General features: G+C 57.4%; 2 long non-coding RNA genes across 2 annotated transcripts; one reads left to right on the plus strand and one right to left on the minus strand.

Annotated features, from left to right (window-relative positions):
• Positions 1 to 8,871: 8,871 nt before the first annotated feature.
• LOC123594124 lies at positions 8,872 to 10,670 on the plus strand. Its single transcript, XR_006710673.1, has 2 exons — positions 8,872 to 9,315; positions 9,667 to 10,670. It is a non-coding gene; the product is annotated as an uncharacterized LOC123594124 (long non-coding RNA).
• Positions 10,671 to 13,949: 3,279 nt separating this feature from the next.
• LOC123595031 lies at positions 13,950 to 17,524 on the minus strand. The gene is made up of 3 exons (XR_006710986.1): positions 17,395 to 17,524; positions 15,234 to 15,391; positions 13,950 to 14,906 (listed from the first exon to the last, which is right to left on the minus strand). It is a non-coding gene; the product is annotated as an uncharacterized LOC123595031 (long non-coding RNA).
• Positions 17,525 to 18,130: the final 606 nt, after the last annotated feature.

The following is an 18,130-nucleotide window of genomic DNA, read 5'->3' on the forward strand; positions in this document are numbered from 1 at the left end:
CCTCTATCCTCCTACTCTGCTGTCCACTGCTTGTGGGGTTCATCCTCATGGTCCCAAGATGGCTGCTGCACCTCCAGGCACAGTATCTGTATTCCAGGCAGGGGAAAAAAAAAAAAAAAAAGACTAGGATTAAAGGTGTTCTCTCTTCCAGAAAATGTGTATCTGTTTAGGAAGGGAAACCCTTCCCGAAGATTTCTGCTTACCAACCTCTCGTTGGCCAGGACTGAGTCACATGGCCACCAGCCTCTCTAAAGTAACCTAGCAATTTGAGAATTTCACTATCTCACCTCTGTGGTAGAGCGTGAGAAAGCAGAAGGGAGTCGGAACGGGTGTGAGTGAGACTAACTGGAATATTTGCCTGATACCGGGTCTCTTATCTCCTGGTCCAGGGCTCTCGGTATTTTACGCTGTGACAGGGCTGGCCGCGCTGGGGTAGGCGGGGGTGAGGGGCCACACTCCTTTATCTGGGCCAGAGCCAGGGAAGATGGCCACCTCGTTCTCAGATATTGATAAGGCTTCCTGAAAGACTCGAGGCCCTAGAAGCTGCTCGAAAGAAGGGAGACAAAGTGCCGAGGTCTGGTGGGCAAGGGGAAGCAGGCAGGTCATTTACGCCACAACAAACTATTAATTACAAGGCACTTGGTCTCCAGACCCAGGCCTGGGAAGTGTCTTGAAAGTGGAATATAGAAGATCAGATTAAAGGAATGGATGGGAGTCAAGAAAATGTCCTTGGAACGAGGGCAAGAAAACAAAACGGAAAACCAAACGAAAGGAAGTTGATCTTGGGAGGTCAGCTTAGGAGGGGTGAAATCCCGAACAGCCTCTGCCAGAAATGAAAGCAAACATTCTCCCCTGGCACCAACCAGGATGGAGATGCCCCAGCGTTCTAGGTTGACTTGCCGGATGGGTCCTTGGAAACATGCAAAGAGGCCACAGAAAGGAAACTAAAATGATGACAAAGCTCGTTGGGCCAAGCAGTGTGGCAGGAGAGATCAGGGTTCCCACTCTGGCTCTGTACCACCTGGATCTAACTTCTGGGAACCTGCCTGGGGGTAGTGACCCCTCCGTTCCCTAGGGAGGCAGGGAAATCAAACGACAGAAAACCCAGGTCAAGGTGATTTCAGCAAAGGAAAGGGAGTTATCGGCACACGTAACTGAAATATCCTGGGGCAGGGCTGGCTTCAGGTTCAGTGGGATCCAGGGGCTCAAACAATGAAGGTGCTGACAAAGCGTGATTCTCTTCTCCGCGAGAAACAGCAAGTTCTACAACGGTCTCTCTGGGACACACTCGGGTCACAGACCAACCTCTGAACCAATCAGTGTGGCCAGAGTGGGATGAGGGGACAGGTTCAAATGCTCCGGGCATCCCACTGCTGCAGCCAGGAGATGGAGTCAGACCCCTCCCACCAAGCACCTGGACTGCGAGTCAGAGAGGAATGGTTTCTCCAAACACAGTGTGGGTTCTGGATCTAGAAGGGGGACCAGACGTTGGACAGGCAAAGAAGCCAGAAACACCAAAACCTCCCAATCAAACAAAAAACTGCCTTTTCCTTGTATCCAGACCCGAGGATTAGAACCCTAGCTACTTCCAGCCTTGTCAAAGAAATTGTCAGAAAGACTGAACTGAAAAGGCCCTTTGAAATCATCTCTCCCCACACCCGGGCGCGGAGAGGGAAAGAGGCCTGCCTAAGCGTGTAGGGCTAGATCAGCCGCAGAACAGACTAGAAAAGACTTACAAAAAGTCAACCAAGCATTCTTTCACTTCCGCCTGCAGCTTCTCTGGGAATGGTGTATAAACGACTAAGCAAAACCCTGGAGAATGTCACCAGAAATGGGGACAGGTCTGGCCAGCCTACTGCGATAGCTCAGCGAAGAATTTCTTTAGGGGGAAAGAATCCTCTTGGGAATGACGGAGGCTGGGTTGCATAAAGGGCCTGGATGTCTGAGGCCCTCGGGCCCAGATCAGGGACAGTGTGGCTAAAGCGGGAGGGGGTGGCAGGGCGCTTTTCCATGACAGGCTGACTTGGGCTTCAGAGGGCAGGTCCAGGGCTGAGGGACCCCTTTAAGACATCACATTAGAGACAGCAATGGAACAAGATGGCTGAAGGGGCTGCAAGAAACCACACAGCACCTTTTGTCTTCTTCTTTTTTTCTTTTTAGCAAGCTCTGAGCCCGACAGGGGGCTCGAACTCACGACCCCGAGATGGAGAGTCCCATTCTCTACCGACTGAGCCAGCCAGGTGCCCCCACACACCTTCTTTCTGATACCAACAGCCAGGTGTCCTATCGGTAGTGCCTCAAAGGCCTGCCACCCTGACTGGCTCCCCGCGATGAGATATGTTTCCCCCGGCTCCCCAAGGAGGTCAAGTATTCCCTTCACGTTTTCACCAAAAGGGAAAATATGGCCCCTGCACCTGGCCCCCCTTTGATCTTTCCCTTCCCTGCCAACACCCAGGCCCGACAGGACCATTTCTCAGACAACAGAGACGCACTTAGGAAGTTTACCTGGACAACACAGCCACGTCAGGGAGGAAAGTTTTTCAGAGGGGCTTTGTTACAACGCTCTTTATTATACGCTGCCTTTTTCTCTCCTCGTCTTTTCTTACAGGACCCAAGTGGGAACACCAAATGGCTTCAGGCCTTAAGGAATCTGAACGGATTATCGTGATTACTTAAACAAGGGTTTTCTGGAACTCTGAGCCAAGTGGGGTAGAGAACGAAACTTCTAAAGTTATACCCTCCCAGCGATTGGTCAGATAAGTGTGGGGCCTGAGCAAACAGACAAACCATGAACATTTCTCCCATTAACTCTTTCAAGGTCTAGAAAAACACACGCCGGAGGCCTATGTCCCAAGGGGCCCTGGGACTCTAGCATTTACCAAGGCAGGCCTTCATTCCTTAAATAAAAGTTCTTTCTCCGGCTGCTTTTACTCATCCCCTTTCCTGGTGGGGGGAAGGTGCTCACGAGAGGCATCCCACCTGCCAGTCACCACGGCAGCAGAACCAGACGAATCTCCCTAGTTCTGCAGACCGAAGCGGGGACCGGCAGGACGGACGTGGCTGCTGGCCTGTGCCCAGGCACGCTGTCACAGACCAGGCCGCCCCAGTGTCAGAGCATAAAAGCAGGGAATGGTTCACGCGCCCCCGCCCCCCTCCGCCACCCCTTTGCGGGGTCTGGAATTGGCAGGGTCCACAGGGTTTGCCTATTTTTTTGTTTAATCCATTTTTCTTCATTTGTCCAAGCTGCGAGTGTTGGGTCTGCCCTTCATTGACATAAAACCTATCCCCTGAAGCAGCCAGGGTTCCCCCAGACATGTCCATAGGTGCTTTTGAAATCCGGAGGCAACCCCGACAAACGCTGTCGAGCACCAGGATGGGAAAGAGCTGGAAGTTATCCAGAAATTGGCAAACCCCGTGGACCCTGCCAATTCCAGACCCGGGAAAGGGGTGGCGGAGGGGGGCGGGGGCGCGTGGTTTCGTCAACCCCTCTTCAGTCTTCCCGGGAAAGGGCCCACCCAAAGCCAGCCCTCGGTCTAGGCCTCCCCAGACCACGCTGCGCTGAGGCCTCCCTTCCACCGTGCCAGAGCCGCGGGGGCACCGCCCGGAGCCCCCAGAACCCACCCACCGCGCCCGTGCCATCTCCAGTCCTGCGGGCAAGGGGGGTCAATGTCGTTCAAGTAATTTCTCTGCGAACACAAGATGGCAGCCTTAAATAAATGCAACCCTGCGCAGCTTTTAATCTTACACATCATTAAATTCCTAATTTACACATTATGTTTTCGTGGGCCAACCCATAACTCATTAGTGTTGAACTCACGAGGTATAAAGACCAACGCACGACGGGCGCCGGGGCGCAGTCACCTGCCTGGGTTAACAGTTCCTGCCGCGGGGGCAGGGAGGAAGGCGCGAGAAGGCCGCCGGGGCACCCACGAGGCCGAAGCTGGGGCGCGGGCGAGCCCTGGGTGCCAGGCCCCGCGGTACAGGCCGCGCTCGAAACTCTGCGGCCGAGAAAGTGCCGGGGCCGGCTCCCTCCCTTCACTCCCGGGTCTCGAGCGCGCGCGCGCGCGCGCGCGCGCGCGCTCACACACACGCACACGCACACACTCACACTCGCACACCCGGGTGGCCGCGCGGGGCTCCGAGCGGCGCAGGCCTCCTTGGCAGACATCTTCCTGTGGGAGGATTTCAAACGAGCCGTGAAAGCCAGAAACTACACGGGTTACAAACTCCGGAATCCCTGGCCGGCCCGGGCCCCCTTCCCACCTCCGACGCGGCCCCTCCGCTCGGCGCGGGGCCAGGAACCCACTAAAGGGCAAAGCGCGCCCGCCGACGGTGCGGGGAGACCCGGGGGGCGCAGGGACTGCCCGAAGTCCCATCTCCCTTCCGACCCGGGGACCGGCGGCCGAGTGCCGCGCAGCCCAGCTCGGCCTCGTCCGGCTGGGGTGGCCCAGGGCGACCCGAAGCGGGGGGTGGGGTGGAGGGCTGGCCGCCGCTCTCCAGAGAACGACGTCACCAGGGCGCAGCTGACAGCCCCAGGCCCCGGCCAAGGCGCACCACAAGGCGGAGGGAGGCTGGTGCCGGGAAGGGCCTGGGGGCCAAAGGAAGCAGCCTTCGCGCTGGGGCGAGGCCCCAGGCGGGAGCACCGAGGCCGGCTGTCCTGGCGGCGAGGGCTAGGAACGGCCTCGCCCTGCGCAGAGCCGGCCAGGCCCTCGAGGTGCTCCGTGCCTTCCCAGCCAAAAGCCAGCTCCGCGCCGCGGCGGAGTGGGAGGGAGGAGGCAGGGCGCGCGCCCCGCCCTCGCCGCCCGCGGTCACAGGGGCAATTACACTCCTCGCTGCAGACGGTTACCAGCTCGCCCGCGCATCCCTCTCCCCCCTCCTCTCCTCTCTCCTCCCCTCCCCTCCTCCGCGGAACTGCTGGCTCCATCTTAGCGAGCGCGCCCGGGAAGCCCCGCCGAGGCCAACCGCCTCTGGGGACCTCCCCGGGTTGCTGTCGCGCTGCGCGCCCCCCAGGTCGCCCGGGCGAGCCCTCCACGCCCGGCAACACGTCCCACGAGCGCCACAGCCTCGGAAGCGGCTGCTGCGGTCCCGAAGGGGCGACAGGAGCCTTCTCCAAGCTCTGCAAGACCCCTGCAGCCCCGCTTTGCCCCGCAATCCTGTCCCCAGCCAGTGCAGCCACCCCAGCGGCCCAAATCCCAAGCACGCCTCCGTTTTCCAGGTCTCTCCTGCGTCCAGCCGGTGTGCTTTCCAAATGCCAAGTGGATGCCTAGACCACTTGTCTGAAACCCTCCGAGGCCTTTGCGCTACCAGCCGTCCACTGCCACAAACAAACCGCCCCCCTCCTTCCTGCCGTGGTTTTATACTATTACAGAAGGTGTCTTTGAAGCTGTGAGTGAAAACTCCGGTTTTGGATTAAGAGCTTCATTTCCACCCAACTGTGATTTGGGGCAAATTTCTTAACCTCACTTTCCTTATCTGCAAAATGGGAGACATCGTGCCCATGTAAACGCGGGGCTGTGGGGTTTAAAGAAGATAGATGTGTGTGGAAATGACTTGGTACAAAATCCTGGTGGTTAGCATGATTATTACCATATGGCCAGAACTGTGGCGGCACTAAAAGTGAGGTGGCCTTCTTCCGACCAAGAGTGAACCCCTGTGGAGTCCAAGGCCGCAGCTCACGAGTCGAGGTGAGCCCAAGCCACCGGCTAGGCCTGAAGGGAGGACAGAGGAGTCGAGGGGCAGCCAAGGGAGCGAAACACTCAGCCTTCCGCCTTTGCAAATGAATAGGGCTCTGTCTGCAACGCCTAAGGCTTAAACCTGGCGCGGCGGTAAATTTAGCCTGAAGGCAGCGCCTGCTAAGGGGCGGGGATGTCTCCTAAGGGGAAGGAAAGGGAACTGGGTAAGAAAATGGAGTTGCCTCCAGGAAGAGGAATCAGGGAGAGGAAACATTCACGGCCGCTGGCAGTCCACTGGCAAAAAGAAATCGGACGAGGAAAAAAAAAAAAAAAAAAAAAGGCTCCCCAGAAATTGGGCCACCGTGGGAGCCGCGAGACAGACTTCCCATCTGGGAAGGGCTGCCTACGGGTAATTGGGTTTGCTCGAGTTGCCTCTATAATTAATAAGTGATTTGACTTGGAGATTGGAAATAGTCGTTGAAAGGAAGCCGCGGGCGTAGGGGTGCGAGGCCCGCGAACCTCCCTCCAAAATCCAATGACCGCGGAGGAGGACGGTTTAAGGAACACGAGGAATGTGATAATATTGGCATCTAACCTTCTAGTGTTTGAGTAATTCGTTGCTTAGCTACTTTGGATAGGCCATTATTTTGCAAACTGGAAACATTTGCAAGTGGTGATATTTTGCTCCTGCCTGACGCAGGGGCTGCAAACCTACCTCGGCTCTGCTGAACTCTTCGAAATATATATGCATAAATTGTTCCTAATGAGACCATCTGTTTTTTATGGCCCCTCTGGAAGCAGGAGGAACCCGAAGACTGCTCTGTCTTGCAGAAATCTGTGGCCAGGCAGGCCCGGGAAATAAATAGGGAAGATTAGAAGGGTGTACGTGATTTAACAATATGCAGACAGGGGGTTCGGTGGCAAATGTATGCTTGGGCTCCCAGGGGTGCCGGACACTTAGGGTGACTCTGGGCTGCCTGGAGCACGAGGATTCCAGCCCGCGAGCCTGCTAGAAGGCCCAGGGACTGTGCGGCTTTTCACAGCACACACGAACCTCGTTTTTGCATGCCTGGAACGTCACCAGAGCCTCCACGCGAAACCGCAAATCTGCCACCGCGCGGGGGGACCCAGGACACGTAGCCGGCGGTGGGGGGTGGGGGCCGGCGTCGCCCACAAGCCCAAGCCTTCCCCTCCTCCCCTGCGAAGGTGAAGGGAGCCGAGCCTGGGGCACGGAGCCTGAGAACGCGCCTCACCCCACCCTACCCCCGGGCCGGAGCCCGGCGCTCACCGGAGGCCTGTCCCAGAGGCTGAGCTTTCTGCCCGACGCGCGTCTGGCAGGCCCGGCGGCGCGACCTGAGCCTGCACCGAGGGTGGCAGGGCAAACACTTTTCACATTACCCGGTGGTTGTTAATTGGGCAGTGCAAAAGACGCCGAGCCTACCCCTTTGTGGCGGGGGGGGGGGGGGGGGGGGGGGGGTTAAGAGTGGGCAGTGGGGGCTGCTTAATAATAGAGGGGCTGCCCTGGGGAGCCTCAGATATCGGTAACCCCCATGATTAATTCATAACTCTCCACTGCGCCTGGCACCGTCTCGGGTCTTTAATCGGTTCTGAATGTCAGCGAGGCTTCCCCGACAGGCTGAGCGCAGCCTTTTGAATGTGTTGAAAGTCGCTGCGCGCACACCAGGAGACAAAGTTGCCATCTGCTCCGGGGACCACGGCAACTGGGCGCTGGGAGGGGCCTTCCTCCCGCGGCTCCGGCTGCCCCGGGCGGCCTCCTCTTCCCGGCCGGCCCCAATCCTGCCCCAGAGCCAACACCGGCCCCCGCACCATCCCCGCCCCCCGCCCAGGGCGCACGCCCGGTGGAAACTCCGGCTCGCGGCGAAGTGGAGCGCTGCGCTGGGGCGCGCGGGGAGCCTCGCCGTCACCCGGACCCAGGCCTATGCTAATGAGATTATGAACTAGGGTTGTTTATGTCCTCGGACCTGGGGGGGGGGGGGGTAGGCGGGCAGATAAAGTGTGGAGGAAAGGATGACTTAGGGGAGAGGGGGAAGCCCTGGGAGAACAAAGCTCCGGGCCGTCGGCCTCCCAAGAGTCGCAGAAGTGACCGCCACGGGCTCGTGCACAGGCGGAAGCGGGGGGAGGGAGAGAGGCCGGGCCTAAAGCGCCCTCGCAGGTTTGGAAAACGCTGAGAGGGCACAGGGGGTGGGGAAAGTCGGAACCCGTAGCTAAAGGTTTGGCCCTTAGGCTAGTTTTTAAGGAAATGGATCTCAGGAAGGGGAGGAGGCACCACGCGCCCCGGAGAGGTAGGAGGGAGAAGCCCTGTCCCCCTCACCCCCCCCCCCAACCCCCAGCTAGCAGAGCGTGTGCGGTGACCGACCTCCGCGCTCTGGACCTGGAGGGGGACGGAGCCGTCTGGCCGCCGCGGGCCTGTGCTTCCGCACCCCCCCAGCTCTGCGCGTCGCCTGTCCCCGAGCGCCTCGCCTCCCAACTGTAATCCCACACTCCCGCGAGCGCTGGGGCTGCGGAATCGTTTGAGTTGGAACTGCATCAGATGAGAACGCCGGGAGGTGAGATCGGGTAGGAAATCGTCGAAACTTAAGAGTTGTGCGCCGTCGCCTCCCCCCCACCCCGCCCCGCACACACACATAATTTCCCCTCCCCCTTTCCAGCCGCCACCTCCCCCACCCTCTCGATTCTTCAAGGTTTGCAGCCCAGTCCTGTCATATGGTTTTGTTTCTGTGCTGCTGCTTTTTTTCAGACACGAAAATTGGACACGTGGAGAATTAGCCGGGCTGGAGAAGCGCTGGGTGCAGACTCAAACAATGGTTTCCAGCAGCGGAGCGAGAGGAGGCACCTTCCCACCTCACCCCCAAAGGCAGCAGCCTCAGCGTATGGTGGGAAACACCCCCATCATTGCCCACCCCTCCCTCAGAGCCTAGGAAAGGTCCAGCGTGGACCCCTTCCCAAGACACACGCCCCTGGGGTGCGCCTGGACCGGCATGCTGGCTCTGAGATCATTGTGCCTGGGGTCTTTGGGGGCTTATAAGTTATAAGGGATTCTTTTCCCCTGGGAAGGTGTGGCATCAAAGACGCCACCCCAAATACTAAAGTTTACGGACCCAACCGGGCTCCGGGCTCTCCACTCTTTGGCAATTGTACCTTTCCTAGGCTGCTTGGAGCCTTCCCCCTTCTCATCTGATGAGCCAGTCTCCAGGTGGCTGGGCCTCCAGAGCAGCTTCCTTTAGCCATGGTCTTCTCCAGAGGCCCCATGCTCCACGGCAACCCCAACCTTGGCCCCCAGCTTCTGTGAGCCCTCCCCCAACCCTGACTCTGCTCCACTGGCAGCAGCCACAGCCCTCACCCCCAAACAGCTCCACTCGCCCAAGCAGGCCTGAGCACCTCGCCCGGGCACACACACCCCGCAGCACAGAAGCTCTGCCTCCCGGAGCTGGTTTCCTCTTACAGGCTCCTGTCAGAGCTGTTGGGGCTGTGGCGGCGCTTGCAGTGCAGCCCTGGGTCTCCCTGCAGCGTGTGCGGCAAGCTGTGAATCGGCCTTCTCTTCCCTTCCTGCAAAGGTCAAGCCATCTCCTCCAGCATGGCCGTGGTGCACTTCTGGCCGCAGAGCTCCTACGCTGCAGCCTGGGTATGGAGATGGGGTGGGTATCCATGCAGGGGAGCAGTCCCCCCCCCCCAGCCCCGCGGCCCAAGCCAGCGGGGGGCAGGGACCAAGGGATGTGAGATTCAGGAAGGGAAACACAACACGGCAGACAGACCCCAAAAGCAGTTCAGGACTTGCAGCCTGAGACCGAAGAGAGGGAGAGAAACCCAGGCAAAGGCTGTTGGGCCTTGACTCCTGAAGGGGAGGCCTTTCGCCCCCCTCCCAGGGGTTGCCCTAGGAGAAGGTGGGGAGAAATGGCCGCAGTGTCCGCACTGTGTCCGGCGCAGGTCCTGGGGCCCCACCACCTCCCGTCAGGCTGTGCTTCGCTCCTGGCAGGAGTCAGAAGCAAGCAAACCGGCCAGGACTGAGAATTCAGAGGCCACGGGTATCAGGTCAGCGGCGGCGCCCCAAAGAGAGACCCCAAGAGAGGCCTTTCTTCCACCGCAACCCCAGGGAGGCTACTGAGTTCTGCAAAGCCGCAGGAAGACTACAACATCCCGATGTGGAGAAAAATGAGAGGAAACGCCATTAAACTTGCTTCCTCCAAGGGGCACTACCCCCACTTTTCTCTGAACTGTACCTAAAAAGTCAGGAGAGAGAACTCATTCACTTTTGTTTGGTTTAACATTGCCAGCTTCAAGTCAACCGTGGGCCCCCCGAAGGTTTCGTAAAATATTTAATCTAGCTCAGACAATTTCCTGCAGTCCCTAACCGGACCACCCCACTTACTGAACAACTGCCAAAAAGCAGGCTTGACTGCGGGCTGGCAACCGCGGGCCTTCCAGCGGCCTGGCCGGCCTGTACCCTGCACGCAGGAGCCTGGACAAGGCCCTTCACAGAATCCGGGGACACCAGGTCTGGGTTACCTGGGAGGCCCAAAGCGGTAAGTAAGGAAGAAGCCCAGGAAATGAAGTTAAAGACACTTGCTTTTCTCACTAAGCTTGTGCTGTCTGTATGACCCGCTGGCCCTCACCCTCCCCGAAGTCTGTGAAATGGGCCTGTGGATGTCTCACCTCTCTGGCGTGCTGTGAGTTTTGGAGAGCAGCCCTGGGGCAGGGGGGGGGGGGGGGATAGGTGACTCCCTGTGTGCCGCCCTGCGCCCTCTACTCTCATCCGTTTGCTGTTTTCCTCCCAAGCATCTCACCAGGGAACCTAGCCAGCCAGAAAGGGATCCTTCGACTGCGCTGAGCCTCAGCCCCTTCCAAACGTGAGGCTCACGGGGAGAACTCCTGCTCTGCCCAGTTTCCATTCCTGCTTCCAGAATAACGAGCCGAAAACATGTGTACTGTAAATAAAGCCTGTCTAAATAAAGCACTCGGGTAAAGGCTGCCGAGAAAACACTCGGCATCGCTCTGTGCTCAGAGCGTGAGTCAGCTTCCCAGCTCCCGGGGAACAATGGAGACCTTGCCAAGGGTCCCCTCCTGTCAATCCCTGAAGGCCCCCAAGCCCATGTAGGTGGTGGAGACGACGGTCCATTGGGACCGTCGACCTGGAGATTGGGGGGGAGGGCGGGGGAGGGGGCGCTCCCGACGGCCCGAGGTTGGGGTCCAGCCCCGGCGTTCGCGCCGCCAGGAATCCGTCTACCCGCAGCTGCCGCGGAGGGGTTGAGGGTTAAGCAAACACCGGGCAGAAGAGCGAGCCTGGGGTGCTGTGGGGCTGCTGCCCTCGAGACGCAGACACGGGAGAGAAGGAGACGCTGGGGGCGCTCGCTACGGAGCCTCCCGGAGGGAAGACGCCCCCTCCTCATTCCCAAGCCCGGCCCTCGCCCACTCGGCTGGCCGCCTCTCTCCTCCGCAGCCTCCCAAGTCTCAACGGAAGCGAGCGTAGCAGCTGCCAGAGTCACCCCACTCCTTCAGCAGTCCCCATAGGCCCATACGCGTACACTAGCCGCCCCACACACATGTGCTGGGGACTCCGTGTGCGCGCCAAGGCCCAGTGAAACGGCGTCCCTTTGAGGGAGAGCGGTTTTGGGACTCGTGGCGGCCTCCGCGCCACGTCTTCTGTCCTCTGGGTTTCCGTGCGGAGCTGCGCACCGCCCCCCCCCCCCATAGGGTTCCGACTGGGGCGGTGGCCTCTGCTCCGGCGTGGGGCCGGTGGTTTCCCCAGGCCCGGTGACCTTGAGGGTCAGTGATCCACCCCGCAGGCCCGCGGTTTCCGGAGTCGCGCGGCCGGCCCTTCCTCCCCGCCTCTCCGGCCAAGGCCGCCCAGCCTCGTCGCGCTCAGCCCGCCGGCTCCCGAGCCCGAGCGGGGGCGCGGGGGGTGAAAGCACCGAGGGCCTCACCCACGTCCTGCGGACACGCGCCCCGCTGGGGCCCGTGCTGGCGCTCCAGCAGCCTGAAATGGCCAAATCGTCCCTGGGCAAGGCTGGAGGCGAGGCTTTGGGAAGAAGGCGAGGAAAACAAGTGAAACGGGAGGGGCGGGGTGGGGTGACGGCTCATAAATCACCCAGCCCCACCCTCAGGCCTCACCGCAGAGGCGCCCCAGCCCCGCGGGAAATGGAGGGTCACTCGGCCACTCCTGGCCGACCTCTGAGCTCTCCCAGAGCCAGCGCCCCACCCTGAGCTCAGGCCGCGCTAGTACCAGCTCCCGGCCGGGATCGTAAACCACCCGCCCGATTCGGCGGGAAGCCGCCCTTGGACGCAACGCGCATCCGCCCAAGGGGAAGTTTATTTATAGCTTGTAAACGTAAAGGAAACCAGACCGCGCTGGCTCGCCGCGCTCCGGCTCCTACGCTCCCCACCTGCCCACCAGGGAGGGCGCGGCGGGAGGCGGAGGGGGTGCCTTAGTCTCTCCCTACTCCCCCCCCCCCCAACCCCGCTCGGCTCCCGGCGGAGAACGGGGTAGGGTCCTACGAGGCTGGCAAGCCTTAAATTCCTCTCGGGGTGCCTATCGGCGCCGTGAAAGCCAGAAAGGACAGAGGACAGGGCCCGGGCACCGGCGTGGCGAGGGTAGGGACGGCCGAGCTGTCCTAGTTGGCAAGCACCAGCCGGCAGGCCCGGCAGTGCAGCGCGGGATTCCGCAGCTCCCGCTCCGGGCCCGGGGAAGTCCTGGAGAGCCCGGGATGGGGGCGCTCCGGGAGCTTCTCCTTGGAAGGCGGGATGCTTCCCCCGTTCCTCCCGAGCACGTGTCCTCAGCAGAGCCGGCAAGCGCTGCGCGCCTGGGGCTGCGATCCGCGGGTGACAGCGGCTGAGAGCGCCCCTCCCCAATCCCCACCCCCGCCGTCGCCGCTTCTCCTGTGGAGCTCGACGCTCTGGGGTGCGCTCGGGGCAGGCCCGAGGAGACGGAGAAAAGGAAAAGTGTTGGAGAGATTAGGGAGAGAAGACATTAAAAAGCCTAGCCCTGAATAGACGAGCACTCCCCCCCTCCCACCCCGGCCCCAGCGGCTTCTCCCAGTCCCAGCGGAGCGCACCCACCCCCAGCCTCGGCCCGGGCAAATTCGTGTGTATGTTGTGTGTGTGTGTCTGTCTGTCGTGTGTATATCTCGTGTGTGTGTATGTGTGTGTGTCTGTATGTCTGTCTCGTGTGTGTGTGTGTGTGTGTGTGTGTGAGCGCGCGCCCGCGCGCGCGCGCCGGGCGGGCAGTTGCGAAACGGGCTCTTGGCTGCAGCGCGGCATAATGGAGGTGGCTGGAACAATGCGCGCTTTGTGCGCGCGGGGAGTTGTTTTCCACCCGCCTCGCCCCCCTCGCTCGGGCCGTATGGCACTTTAATCCCCGCCACGGCTCGGCACAAATGCACTTGTGTCCTGCGGGTCACCGGGGGCCGTGCGGCTGGAACCGACCCCCTCCATCCGCGGACCCCACCGCCGGCTGCCCCATCTTCCTTCCTGCGCACCCACCACGGCCACGATTCCCGGCGTAGCCCGGTCAGCCGGCTTGGAAGCTTCCGGGCCCGCGGGCCACTTTTCTTTTCCGAGGAGACGGCGCGCACCCCACCCCCTTCCTTCGCGAGCTCACACAAACACACATTCGGGCCGACTGCAGGCCCCACACTCGCCGCCCTCCCTCTCCTCGCCTCCATCCCGCCCCCGCCCCGTGCTCCGGACTCCTGCGAACAATAGTAAATGTCAACAGATTCCGCGCGGCGAGTGTCTGACTCGGCCGAGATAAGGGTGCGCGGTTGGCCCCGCGCTCCGCGCCGCCGCGGGGGGAGCCCGCCCTGACCCCGGCAGGAAAGAGCCGGCGATGACGAAAGCCATGCCCGAGGGGGGGGGGGGAGGTCGGGGGATAGGAGGGGAGGCCACCAGTCCCTGCCCGGTGGGGGAGTCTCGCCGGGAGACCAGGCCCTGCCCCGCCCCCACCCGCTGAACCCGGTGCTAATCGGGGGCCGCTGGGCACCGGGAAAGCGGCCGGGTCGACGTGGCGCTCGGGCCTCCTTTCAGCTCACAATTCCAGTGCTCTGCGGACGCCAGAAAAACGCTGATCCGGATCGGGACGCGGGCAGTTTTCGCCTTACTGGGAGCCGGCACCCGAAAGACGCGCAAGATTCGAGTGCCTGTCTCCGGAAACTCATTAAAATATTTTTTTTTTTAAGCGCGCACACTTTCACAGGTCCTCCTCCCCGGTCGTCCGCAGCCCACCACCCAACCGAGTTAAAATTCGCAAATTGATTCTCACGCGTTGGTATTAATGGGTTGTTCCTCTTAAATTGTTGCCAACTTTGCTAATGGATTATTATTTAAATGATTTCTTTTTTATAAAGTACGTGTTGTTTTATAGATGCGTATTTACTTAAAGAAATCAACTGCATCTATTAACATATTAAAGAGAGAATAAAGCATCGGGGCCGGTGTAATGTACTGTTCAGCCTTACTTTGGGTGCTCGCGAAGATAGGAAAATCTTATTTGTTTAATAATAAGTCATCATGAATATGCAAATGGCATCGGTGCAGTACCTCACTTCTGTCACTATTAATGAGTTGCAAATTAATGTGACAACAAAAGGAAAATCTATTTAGTGGAGGAACTCGGTTTCCTACCTGGGGAGATCACAAGCCGGCCGGGAACCTGGATCTCCAGGAAAGAAGGGAGCGGGCACGGGTGCTTCCTCACCCAGTCTCTTCCTGGAGCCTCCGCTATTGTTTGGTCTCAGGGACGCGCATTATCGGGAGCCCCTTAAAATTCCTGCCCCGGCCCCAGGAAGAAAGGCTGCTCCAGGGTAATTAGGGCCAAGTGTGATTAATGGAAATCAGCCCGCAGTTTGAAGTAAGGCAGTTGGCGAGGCAGATTTTGGAGGGGGAGTCTCCCCCTCCCCCCTCCCCGGCCCAGCTTAAAGATTCCCCAAAGCCTTTTCGGCCTCGGTTGCTTTGGGCAGTTAGGACCCATAAGGACCAAATCAGGCCTCGCAGGCCTGACCACAGGTTTTAAGACAACACCCTATGTGCCTGCATTTTACGAGGTGACTCTGCTGATGGGGAGTTTCAGAGCAGATCGGCTCATTTTCCTGCCGACCTACTTCCCAGAGGTTACAGACTGCATTCTGCTTGGCTCCTTTCTGGCCCGCACATCACAGCCTGTTTTTATCTCATCGATGGATGCTGGAGAGAATGTTTCGAATCCAGTGAAGTTTGGAAACGTCTCTGAGAAAATAAATAAATAAATACTGAGCTGCCCAGAGCGGTAGGCTAATAGTTCAGGTGCCTGGGTAGTATTTCAAGAAGCTGTTCGACTCGGGGACCTTCTGGGGAGGTGCAAAATAGTCTATATCCAACCTGACTGACGGCTACACGGTCATATACAAATGTAAAAATTCATCGGGCTGCGCACTTGGGATTTGTACACTTTACTATGTGTGAGTTATATATCGTGTTTGGGCTATCTATGACTATGCGAGGCCGCCTCAAAGCTTAGTGGTGTAAACAATAATAATCATTTCTTTTGCTCAAGACTCTTTTGAGACGGCTCACCTCTGCGCCACTCCGTGTCAGCTGGGACAGCTCAGCTGGAACGCGGGGATCCGTTTTCAAGATGGCTCACACCCACGGTTGGCCAGTTGGTCCTGGCGCTGTGTCTTCTCTATGAGGGCCTCTCCAAAGATCACTTGGGCCTCCTCGCAGCATGGTGGCTGGTTGCCAAGAGCGAGCACCCAAGAGAGAGGGGGAAATGGAAGCTGCCAGTTACTTAAGGCCTGACCGTGGAAGCTAGCAGTGTTAAATCCTGCCACAGTCTATTGGCCAAGCAACCCAGATTCCAGGGGTGGGGACGTCGTGGGCCCTTCCCTCTTATCTCTCAATGGGAGGTGAGTCAAAGAATCTTGGGGCTGTGTTTTAAAACTGACACGTAACTCATGTTAAATGAAAATAGAATATGTGCCTTCACGTTCTGCCTTATGTCTCACGCCTCCTTTACCTGCTTTACCCACGCAGGGCGCAAACTCGCAAACCGCGAGATCGTGATCTGGGCAGAAGTCGGATGCTTAACCGACTGAGCCACCCAGGCGCCCCTCATTTTCTGTTGAGTAATCCCTACACCCAACGTGGAGTTCGAACTGATGACTCCGAGATCATCAAGAGTCATATGCTCTACCGACTGAGCCAGCCAGGCACCCCTCCTAAACATTTTCTCAGTCTGAAAATAAAATTATATATATATATATATATATATATATATATATATATGTGTATATATATATATATTTATATATTTATATATATAATTTTATTTTCAGACTTTATATATATATGGCTTGTTTTTATCGTCTGATAAAATATATATATTTCAGACTATATATATATATGGCTTGTTTTTATCGTCTTTTCAGGCATTCAGATACTTGAATGGACAGTTAGGACCCTCATAAACGAAAACCTCCCTGAAGACTCAAACATTTATAAATCAAACCAATTACATTTGTAAATATAGTGAAGCTCCACTTGTCTTAAAAAAAAATTTTTTTTTAACATTTAATTGTTGTTGAGACACAGAGGACGAGCAGGGGAGGGGCAGAGAGAGAGAGGGAGCCACAGAATCCAAAGCAGGCTCCAGGCTCTGAGCTGCCAGCAAGGCTTGCCAACCGACGCGGGGCTCGAACCCACCGACTGTGAGATCATGACCTGGGCCAAAGTCAGATGCTCAACCGACCGAGCCACCCAGGTGCCCCGCGAAACTCCAGTTGTCTTAAACAATTGTCACTCTGCTTTCCGAGTCAAATCTGAATTCCCTTTCCCTGAAAACCGCTGGCCTAAAGTCTATTGTACAATTTCAAGTTGGAATCATAAGGCGAATTCTTTACTAACTCCCAAGTTTACATAAACATTACGAGGTAAATGGCACACGCGGATTGTTCCTGAACTTAACACCCAAATATTACTACAGTACGTTCGGTTGATTTAATCTATGCCCTGTTCATTCTCAACCTTCCCAAGGTTAAGAGAACTCCCTCTGGGGACCCTGTTTGGGCCTCTCAAGGGTGTTGAGGTTACTCGATGTAAAGACAAATTTAAGGGTTTGGAGGAAGCAAGAGATTACTGGCCATTCTTTCACTGGAATGGAGCCTAGGGAGGTGGGTGGGGTTGTCGAAACCTACTGGGATATGACCCTTTGTCTCCGACTAGGCTATTTTACAACTGAAGAAGGTGCGGAGACTTAATAACACGGTGAATACTTGCCTTCTCGCCTACAAATAAACACAGAAACTTCCCACCTAGGAAAGGGACCACCCCCACCCCCACCCCAAAAGCCGGGTTTGCAGCCATTTGCAAACGTATTTCAATATTCCCTATCTATACATGTTTCTGCTCTTGAAATTTGCCTTTAAATGGGTTGGAATATCTCGCCCATTCCTTCATTTAACTAATGAGTTACGTAAGATCTTGGACACGACTTCATTTTACATTTGTATGAGAGTCCTGATTCTGCCTTCTTGGGAATCTTTGACGTTGGTCGACGGTTCCTCATGCTATATAGATAATATTTGTGGCCAGCTAGAAATCGGAGGCCGGGATGCAGGATACGGGCCCTACAAAGCTCCAGGGAGAATTTGCTTACACCCCAGACAGACCCCAACAGAACCCGGTTAATCCTGTTTATAGTTACTATGACAACCGAAGCCTCCAAGGCCATACGTACCCTTCAGGTGGAATTATCTTCTCAACCTCGGGTTCCAAGTTCAAGGTAAATCCCACGCTGCTTCTGTTCTAACACTCTGTCATTTGATTGGAGGAGAGGGAAGTACATGGTTACCGCCCATGTTGCCTCAACGCTCGATTGGATTCAATTAACTTATTTACCACCTGTGGTGGTTTTTAAATATGTCCACAAATTCCTTGATACTCCTCCCTTCAAAGGGTGGAGCCCGATTTTTCCTTCCTATAGTTGTGGGCGGTACTCAGTGACTCACTTCTGATGGATAGAATGCGACAGAAGTGACTGTATGTGACATCCCTGAGTAGGATATACAAGGCATTGTGGCTTCCTGGTTGCTATCTGGGGGAAGCCAGCTGCCACATCCTGGGCACATTCGAGCAGCCCTATGGACCGAGCCGTGTGTCAAAGTGCCGAGGTCTCCTGCCAACAGCCGTGGGAATGAGCCACCTCGGGAGAAGGTCTTCGGCCCCGGCGGAACCCTCAGATGACCGCAGCCCCCGCCACCATCTGGACTGCAACCTCGTGAGAGTCCCGGAGCCGCAAGCATTCGGCTAAGCTGCTCCTGCATTCACGACCCACGGAAAGTCTGAGATAACAACTGTTTGTTGTGTTAAGCCACGAAATTGTGGGGTGGTTTGTTATGCAGCGATAGATAACTAATACATGAGTCAGTCCTGCCTTCGGACGAAGCTCCAAACCATTCTGATACCGCGAAACA

This window comes from Leopardus geoffroyi, chromosome X (assembly GCF_018350155.1).
Source record: "Leopardus geoffroyi isolate Oge1 chromosome X, O.geoffroyi_Oge1_pat1.0, whole genome shotgun sequence".
Taxonomy (NCBI): domain Eukaryota; kingdom Metazoa; phylum Chordata; class Mammalia; order Carnivora; family Felidae; genus Leopardus; species Leopardus geoffroyi.